The 6,886-nt window shown below is 37.0% G+C and overlaps 1 protein-coding gene across 1 annotated transcript in view; it reads right to left on the bottom strand.

Annotated features, from left to right (window-relative positions):
- Nucleotides 1–6,886, bottom strand: part of OSTN (osteocrin) — a 60,770-nt gene continuing 53,884 nt past the window's right edge. The window contains exon 5 of the mRNA XM_003256660.2: nt 1–2,758. The gene's annotated coding sequence lies outside the window, so the exon portion shown is untranslated. The remainder of the gene's footprint in view (nt 2,759–6,886) is intronic.

The raw sequence follows: 6,886 nt of genomic DNA, 5'->3' as shown, positions 1-6,886 counted from the left end.
TTTCATCATCTCATGTTTATTAACTTTGGAAAAGTTGAACCATATTCAAGCATCTTGAGCCTTTAGGCATAAGGGGTAGTATCATTCAGAACGCTTTTTATACTTTTTCCTTTTAGAAGATTCCATTAAGTTATTTTTTCATAATTTGGTTTAAGAAAGTTAATTCCCTAAAGCTATGAACAGATTAAAGGTACAACTTGACAGACATTTTGTAGTGTGTGTAAATTTTAGGACAACATAGCCAGGAACTAACATCCTCTTATGAAATTTGATTATGTAATTGACACTAGAACCTAGGACTCCATATACATATATTCATTTGCGCTATAAAGCTTCATACAGAAGCAAAGAGAAAAAAGTAATGCATTATTTTGAAACAAAACAAAAAAGCCCCTTCAAGTTGAAATATAGTTGGATTAGTACTACCTAATGCATGGGATAAATAAGTGAGATGACTTGTCATGTTCTTAACAAAAATTCTGTCTTAATTTACTGCTATGTTAGAAGAAAAGCCCCATTATTTAGTATATTGCTGACTTATTTTCTACTCTGAATGAAGTAGTGGTAAAAATTAAAATATGAAATAAAACAGAGTTATAAGTGGAAAAAACATTTTCTTCCCTTCATAGAAATTGTGTGTACATTATATTAGGAGAAAACACATTACACATGAAACTATAGCATAAATCACTATATTGTGACTTCTTATTTTAATTAAGTTGGATTTCATAGTCTAATTTTGAATTAAAGAATAAAGAATGGAGGAAATCAATTTGCATAATCCAACTTCCAATATTTACCATGAGAAAGTTTTAGGCTAAAGTAGGTTTTAATACCTTTTGTCAAAGCACGAAGCGGAACCCAGTTGTATTAGAAGCTTACAAATATCCAAATGTGAATACAAGGAAAGAAAGAGCTTCTAAGCAATAGGAAACATTTCTATAGTTCATCACAAGGTTGGGGAAAGGCAGACAAGGATATCATAACTTCTTAAATAATTCTTGCAAATCATGAGTCCTCCAGGATACTTTGCTATGTGCTATTGCTAGCTTTCTAACACAAGTTTATGAAAAACAGAATTGGTTAGATATCCCAAAATTCACTTCTCTTGGCTACAGCCCTCTACTACAATAAAAAAAATTATTTACTATTTTTCCTAAATTAATTTTGAAGACTTTCAATTTGAAAAATGTCCAGAAAAACTAAGAAGTTACATACAAAACCAATATATATATTCTAAGTACACATGTTCATTTCTTTCACCTCTTTTTGCCTCTTTTAAACTTTATCTTTAAAAAGCACATTGGATAACTGAAAAATTAGTCCTTTATAAAGGGCAATTTCTTAGTTTAACTCTTTTTCTAATGTATTTTTGTTATGTTTCTTTGAGTTTATTTTATTCTTTGGATCATACAAGTCCATTAATTTTTAGTTAAGATTAGCAATTGCCCATTTCTCTCCTCTTCCTTTAAAATTAAGACACCTTCTCACAACACTCTCTTTTTATGCTAAAATAAGCCTTTGCTCTACTGGCCAAAACTTTTTTCCTCCCACGTATCAGACAGTGATTTTTAGGTTTTACAGAGGAAGTGTTTTTCAGATGCTTAATAAACTTCTGCTAAGTAACTTATGATGAATCTCTGTTCCATAGAAAGTGTTTTTGTGTGTTTTCAAAGTATATCCAATGCACAATGGGCCTATGTGTCCAAGCTACAGTAACATCATAGTTATTACTGAGAACTGAGTTTTCTACAATACCAAAACTTATGTTTTAATAAGTCATTCAAAAATAATCTGAATGATTTTAAAGAAATCAGTCTCAAAATCATTATGTTCTTCAATTGGCTTATTAAGGATAATAAGACAATTGAAACCAAATAAGCCAATATATGAAACACAATAAACGTTTCTTAGATGAATCCAAGGTATCAAAAAGATCACATTGTACTATGCTGAAATGTACTGAGCTAAAATGATGTGGGCTTAGCTGGTCCTAACCTGTTCTGGTGGTTTACCACCCGGTGGTAATTCTTGGACTTCCCTCCTACTTTCATTTTTACTTCCGTGTGAACTTACTCCCCTCCTAATGAGACAGTACTGCTCCTAACTATCAGAATTTAGAAAAATGGAAAGTTTTTAGGGGATAAGGGATATCTAAGTTTGACAAATGAGTAGTGTCCTTCACTTTCTTAATTCTAAGTCAATATGCTCATTGGGGCTGTGTTTTATTTTTCTGAACATGATTGAAACTTGAATATGAAAAGAGAAGCCTAATTTCATTTATTACCAATCAGGCTGTTGGAAAAACGGAATACGGGGAAGTGAAAGTACTCAACAGAAAATATACAAAATTGCCTTTCCTTATTCCCCAATAATGGACAGATTATATCTAAATTTTACAGAAGAAAATCTGTCTTTTGTTATTGTTCTTTGACTACAAACATGTGCATGATAAATCCATACAGAAGGCATTTCACTGTATGTGTATTTAATTATTATTTTTAAAAGTAGGGTTTAAGGGAAAGTTAACCATTCTTGAATAATTAAAATGTATAGTTTTAAAATGTACGTGCATCAAAATGATTTACACAATTTAATTGAAGCTGTAAAAATGCTGTGATGTGATGGACTGAAGTTCAAGCTTTGGAAAGGATTTGCAGAAGGTAAGTTCCTTTAAAGTTTAATCATTAAGAAGTGTGAATAATTTCAGTGAAGCATCTTCCATATTTCTGTGACATTTCACCCAAGGAAGTTGCATCTGCAAAAATGAAAGTTGAGATTGTTAAACTAATGAGAACTCTGTAGATCAGGAGGAAGTCCATCAACTTCACTTGAGAAAAGTTAAATCTTTGATTACATGCTGTTTCATTATAGCCTTTATTTCCACGGCAATTTTTTATTTTGAAGGTAATAATGTAAAATAATTTCAGTTCAAAATGCATTAAAAAGAATATTTTAAACATATAAGCTAGGTGCTTATACTCAAGTTTTAATAAAAATTATAAAAAGTCTTTTTCACAACTCCTTTCTTCAAGTACCAACTATATTCTATTTTGCTTGAGTTTTTAATCTTTGTTCAAAGGATATTGCCGTGACAAACAAAAGGAGGACAAAGAAAACCTGAATACTACTTTCTGTTTATTACAACACTTTGAAAGTTGTATATTTTGCACATCCTACCAAGAAGCCAACCATATATTGCCATTTAAACAAGATTTCCGCTGTATTTGAGTTATATTAATTTATTTGAATGATGGTATGTCAATATAAATCTAAAATAAAAATTTTCAGTATAATTCAGCAACATGTGTCTCACATTATTGGAAGAAAAGTCTTAATAGATGTGCCAGCAAGTGGTAGCAAATTAATGGTCACGTTTCTTTTCTTTTTTCTTTTTTTTTGAGGTGGAGTTTGCCCAGGCTGGAGTGCAATGGTGCACGACCTCAGCTCACTGCAACCTCCGCCTTCCGGGTTCAAGCGATTCTCCTGTCTCAGTCTCCCGAGTAGCTGGGATTATAGGCCCATGCTACCATGCCAGGCTAAATTTTTGTATTTTTAGTAGAGACGAGGTTTCACCATGTTCACCAGGCTGGTCTCAAACTCCTGACCTCAGGTGATCCACCCGCCTCGGCCTCTCAAAGTGCTGGGATTACAGGCGTGAGCCACCGCGCCTGGCCAATAGATTTCTAATTTTATCAGGTTGACATTCTGATTTCAATGGCACAGACCCAGAACTTGCTAATTTCATCTAGAGAAGCTAGGAGAATTTAGACAAAATACTTCTTTGAATTTGAGTTGCTTAGCGCTAAAGTCTACTAAAAACTCAAAACTTTGGGACACTATATTAGTGATTTCAGAAAGCCATTGCATAAATACCAAATTATCATCCTTTCAAAAATACATATCAGAGAAGAAATTAGTGTTTGGTCTGGTAACTAGTGATGGAAATCAAAATATTTTACCCAAAATATACTTTTTTGACATATTTTGAAGTGGCTCCATAAAGCTGTTTTTTGTGGGGGGATTTGCATTAATGCAGCCAGCCCTCCTCTTGTCTAGATCTAGGGAAGATTAACTGAGAGTCTAATGCTTTTAGGGGTCTGAAAAGAAATATTTGCCATCTATTCTCTCTGAGGGCTGCTGGGTTTTATCTACATAGAAAGACTACCTTTGCTAGCCAAGCCTCTTTCTCTCTGCCATAACCTCTCTTGCCACTAAAACCTGTTTTGGGCGGTGCTCTGAGCCTGCATTCTTTCTGTAACCTCAAGATAATATCTAATTTTTTGTATGCCATTAGTAGATTGGCTCTTCATTCTGAAGGCTCCCCTGTATACACATTAAATAAATTTGTATCCATTTCTCCTTTTAATCTTACATCTGCCACATGTCAGTGATTTTCGGCAAACCTTCGGAGGGACAAAGGTTAAAATTAGCCCTTGGCACCTTCAGCTGGGTGCAGTGAGCAGGGAGATTAAAACTTCACCCCCCTGGAAGTCACAGTTACGAGAACCCAAGACCTAATTTGCTGGCAAAAAGAGTAAGAATTTCTTACCAGAAAAGCTCCTGGCCTCTCTCTCTCTCTCTCTCTCTCTGTGTGTAATCTGGTCAGGTGAATGGTAAAAATCACTGTTTACTCTGCACAATTTTGATTAATGCGAGACAAAGATTGATGTGACTTTGATGTGACTTCACTTGGGGTATAGTGTCTCTAGTGTACTTTTTGGTACTTTGTGGTATGAATATTCATATTATTTGATCTCTTTCCTCCCAGAAATAGTCTTTTCCTTTGTCTCTGTCTTTCTGGGTTGTTCATAAAGAGGGATACCAAATAAAGTTCCCTCTTGTTCAGTTTTATGTCCTGGAGAGCTTGACATCTGACTAAGTGGGAGCATTCTTTCCTGGTCTCCACCACCCGAAAGGCATGGTTTTTGGATCACATCAGGTGGCCATCCTAAAAATGCCTGGGAACGCAAGACTTTTTTTGTTACTAATCTCCCAAGCTCGGGGGTGGGGGTTTGTCATAAGAAGTCCCGTCCATAAGGAGCTTTTGTTTTCTCAGCCCTTGTTGCCTGGTTAATGCTGGGAAAGTCCAATCCCAGGAGGGGACACCTGGTGTCACAGATTAACATAACTGTGACTGGCACCCCCCTCACAAATTTGTGGGTTCCTTAATATCTGTGGCAACAAGAGTCTTTTGCTCTCTTAGCCTGTTTCTGGGAGTGAGATTTTTGGTGGGGGAATCTTTGGCATTGTTTTCCTCTATGCCCTAAAATTACATTCTGGGCTTCATATGAAGAGGCTTTTGGATTGAGCTGTTACTGGAATAAGTACACCACTGGAAACCCTAATTGTTGGTGGCCAGAAGACGGATCCTTTAAGTTAGACTAAAATTCCTAAATTAAAAAAAAAAAATTAGAGATATCTTACACCAAACAATTGATGAGAAGATTAAATTAAAAGAAGGATACATAGGTTGGGCACTGTGGCTCACCCCTGTAATCCCAGCACTTCGGGAGGCTGAGGTGGCAGGTCATGAGGTCAAGAGATCGAGACCATCCTGGCCTACATGGTGAAACCCCGTCTCTACTAAAAATACAAATGTTAGCCTCGCATGGTGGTGCGTGCCTGTAGTCCCAGCTACCCCGGAGGCTGAGGCAGGAGAATCACTTGAACCGGGGAGGTGGAGGTTGCAGTGAGCCGGGATTGTACCACTGCACTCCAGCCTGGTGACAGAGCAAGACTCTGTCTCAAGAAAAAAAAAAAAAAAGAAGGATACATAATAGGGTCATAGCTAGCCTTCAAAATTCTCTTGACTAAATTAAAGAGCAAAAATTTGACCTAAAACATTTAAAATCCTTTGTAAGAGATTGCCTCAGGGAATAAGAATAAAAGCCATCCTGCCCTGTGGTCTAATAGTTAAAAGTCCATGCTTTCAGCATCAAGGCCTGGCTTTGATACCCAGTCAGGGGGCCCTATTGGTTTGACATTTGTGTGACTTTTGACTTTTTGGGGGTGGTCATTTATTTCTTTGGAGACACCTCATACATCCTTGGTTAAGTCAGAACCTTGGTTAAGGCTTATTAATTTTACCAGGGAATGTATTTTGGTTAAAAAAAAAAAAAATCAAAAGTCCAGACACAGTGGCTCACGCCTGTAATCCCAGCACTTCGGGAGGCCAAGGTGGGTGGATCATGATGTCATGAGTTCAAGACCAGCCTGGTCAATATGGTGAAACCCTGTCTCTACTAAAAATACAAAAATTAGCTGGGGGTGGCGGTGCGTGCCTGTAATCCTAGCTACTCGGGAGGCTGAGGCAGAAGAATCTCTTGGACCTGGGAGGTGGAGGCTGCAGTGAGCTGAGACGGTGCTACTGCACTCCAGTCTGGGGGACAAAGCGAGAGTCTGTCTCAAAAAAAAAAAAAAAAAGATTGTTTTCCCATTTACTTTCACTTCTCCCTACTTCTCCTTCCTCTTTGCCATTTTTGGTACCACAGGAAAAGGTCTAGAGAAGACTTCTAACAGCTCACACTCCTTAAGGCACTCAGAAGAAGGTTACTCGGAGTACTCTTACTCCTTTCCGGGAGCCTTCTTTCCTTGCAGTTTTAAGCATCATAGGCAACCTCCTCAGGTCTAAAACTGCTCTCTTTTGTATTGTGTTACCTGATCGCTTTGGCTTTGACCAGAAATTATTTGGTATTGTGAGAGAACTTGACCTTGGTGTATGTAACGGCTAGGCAAGAGTAACAGTGTTAGACCTGGCCAAGTATAGTTGTTTCCAATAAATGCTTGTTACTACAGGGGGCTACTCATTTGCACATTAGATAAACAACGGTGCGGTTTAAACACCTAGAAAAATGTATTGGCAGCAAAGTGCCCAAAGTGTGTG

This window comes from Nomascus leucogenys, chromosome 11 (genome assembly GCF_006542625.1).
Source record: "Nomascus leucogenys isolate Asia chromosome 11, Asia_NLE_v1, whole genome shotgun sequence".
Lineage (NCBI taxonomy): Eukaryota > Metazoa > Chordata > Mammalia > Primates > Hylobatidae > Nomascus > Nomascus leucogenys.
Note: the sequence above shows the minus strand (reverse complement) of the source record. Positions and strands in the feature narration are given on the sequence as shown.